We start from the raw sequence: 3,259 nt of genomic DNA, 5'->3' as shown, positions 1-3,259 counted from the left end.
TCAGGGGATTTTTCTTGCTCAAGGAAGCAATAGGGAAGGAAGGAAGTGACCTTTGTAACTTAGAGGGCCAAGCTATCCCCTTGTTGAGATGTGTCTTTCTCTTGGCCATCCATAAGGTTTTTATCATGGTCCAAATTGATTATTTGGATAGGGAAAGAAGAATTCTCTACTAATCTCTCTTGTTGTTTCTCCTTTTCCTTGTCTCCCTCCTTCTCCTCAACTTTTCTATTGTTTGGAAGAGAACCACCTCTATAGGTAGGAGTGATTGTCACATTCTTCTCCGGAAGCTAGTCTCCACCTTAACCAATAGACTATGATGGGTATGACAATGTTGAAGAAGTAGTTGTGGTGGTTGTTGTTGCAATTGACTGGGTGGCTCCAAAAGATACTCCATCCATGAAACTAGTACTCCAAATCCTCTTCTTCCTCACTCAGGTCCGCTCCACCCACTTATCTATTATTTTGATTATTCAATGCATAAGGACCTCCATGGTGTCTATGACATGGCATGCAGGTGGGGTTGAAAAAATTAGGGTGCCTTTGATCTTCTTGTAGGATGTGGGATGCATGTAAGCTCCATCATTTGCAAGGTTAGAAACATCAATAAAGTCATTATATAATTTAATCTCATTAATTGTTAGTTGTGACCAAAATTTCTTTCGGGTCTAGTATTTGTTGAGACATTTAGACCAGAAGTCTTCAATATTTGAAACATGCATGTAGGCATATCCCAATTTCAAGTGATCCCTTACAAAGTTGACTAGATCATATTAAGGCCTAAGCACCTCATAGTCTACCAATTTGATCTTCTTCTCAAAGATATTCACCAGATTGCAAGCATCATATCTAGAAGCATAGGAATAGGGGCCAACCACAATGGGAAAGGGAATTTTGACTATTATCTTTACATTAGAAAAAAAGGTGTTCACTTTTCATTCATGAAATAAAGTTCTGCCTATGATTATAACATTAGGATTTGTATTTAATTTGATGATCAATGGCTATTTGAACTTTCCATTCATTAGCACATAAAAACTTGTATTTCTGGAAGCTCTATTGCTTTACTTAAAGTGAAGTGATAATACTAAAAATCACTTAACAAAACAAGCCTTTAAGTTCCACAAAGGAGAAAGAGAAACTTAGCTTTTTCCCAAACCCAATCTCCTTCTATTTAGGATTACAGCATGAGGAGTGATCCTTTGTTAGCTTGCATACTTCATTCTTTCACTTTTCATCTTAAGCATTAACACTTCCTTTCCTTTATATCGGGATTACATTCTCACCACTAACTTTTCTAGAAGTATCTTTTGGGCATCTTAAAGAATATTCACATTTTAAGGTGGCTTGTCTTTCTGTTTTCAAAGCTTTCAGAGAAGTGGCCTTTTTCATTACCTGGGGATGGAAAACACTTTTTTCAAAAACATTTCCTAGAATTAAGTAAAGCTAACAAAACTTTTCCCTTTAATTACCTCAAACTGATGGCTTCAAAGCTAGATCTCAAGCATGTCTCACTGATTAAGACCTTGAAATAGTTCATTTGACATCGTTCTCTTACTGCTTGTATGTAAAGGCTTGGATTTCACATAAATCATTGTGTTAGGATTAAACCTCAGATAGAAATTTGACATCATTCTCTGAGAAAAATAAGCTAAAAATAGGACAAGCTTGAATCATTGTTTGTTACGAAGACTAACAAAATGCCATGAATGGCTACAAAAAGAGAGAATAGAAAGATTGAAAGATGTCTGGAAGAACATCAAAACATCATGCCTTTTTAGAAGTAACTACTTTGGCTCTTTAAACTTTCATGATATTAGTTACTTTGTCTTGTTTAACAACATTTGGAATGATGACATTATCTGCTTCAATCATCCAATAGTCATACATCTCAGTGAATTAGTCAATTTTGGCAACCCTTGACTAGAATTTCTCTAATTCTCTCCTTATGATTGAGTCTGTAGAGAGTTCTTGATTCTTGGATATTTGAAAGTTGAGTGGGTCAATGGCTTCATCAAAAAATTCCAAGAACTTTTATTTTGTCCTCTCAATGTCCTCTCAATGTCAATAACCTCCTACAATAGGGCCAACTACTCTATTAATCCATTTGTTGCCTTTTGTATAGTGGTTCGATGATTTGAAGTTGCCTCCCTTAGGTTATGAGTGTCTAGCACTAGACCTCCCAAATTTGCAATTAATGGGAAACCTTGAGCCTTCATCTGTTCTACCCATGCTTGGCCAATTTGCTTGAATTGGCCTTCTTTTTGTAGCTTTAGAAGTAGATTTTTTTTCTCCTTTTCATTCAGTTGAATTGGCTTGATGAAGTACTCCCTAGTCTAGACCTAGTGTAATCCATCAATTCCCTATTCAAGGTCTTCAGGATCTCTTTTTCTACTCTAATTTCTTCCAACTTATCTCCCATCTTCTCACTAGTAGATTTCTACATGTTCAACATGGAGTCATGGACTGGGATGCCATGATCCACCACTTTGATCTAGAAGTCATCTTTGGAAATCTCATAGAATCTACCTTCCTTTTGTGTCTTCACAATCTTTACCACCATGTGGCTAGTAGTTGAATCAGTGGCTAATACAAGAATTTTCTTATGCTTCTTAGTCTTCTTGGATGGCTAAGAAGAGGTGACCTGTGTGATAAGCCCTTTTATGGAGCCACTTCTTTGTATCTCCTCTTCTTCCTACCAATGGTCTCTTTGAGCCATGACTTTGTAGAGAGCACATTGATAGCTGACTACAAGGTAGCAGGATCAAATAGCTTCCTTAGTATTAGGGGAGTTTGATTACTCTAGGAAGAAATAGAGAAGGCATCTATCTTATTCACAAAGAGGGCTAAGGTATCCCCTTGATGATATGTTTCTTGCTCTTGGCTATCAATGAGGTTGGTGTCATTGTCCAAATTGATGATTTGGATAGGGGACATATTCTTTGCTACTTATTTGTCTTGTTCTTTCTCCTTGTCCTTATCTCCCTCCTTCTCCCCAACTTTCCTATGTTTGAAAGATAGCCACTTCCGTAGGTAGGAGTGATTGGAAAATTCTTCTTTGGAGGCTGCTCTCCTCCTTGACCAATGGGTTGTGATGGACCTAGAGATGTTGAAGTAGTAGCTATGATGGTTTGTACTACATTTGATTGGGCAGCTCCATAAGGGACTCCACCTCTAGAACCAATGCTCGCCTCTTCTTCCTTTCTTGGGTCCACTCTACCCAATTATCTATTCTTTTGATTATTCCATGCATAAGGACCTC

Source organism: Cupressus sempervirens, chromosome 11 (assembly GCF_028749045.1).
Source record: "Cupressus sempervirens isolate cs-2001-9-10 chromosome 11, ASM2874904v1, whole genome shotgun sequence".
Lineage (NCBI taxonomy): Eukaryota > Viridiplantae > Streptophyta > Pinopsida > Cupressales > Cupressaceae > Cupressus > Cupressus sempervirens.
Note: the sequence above shows the minus strand (reverse complement) of the source record.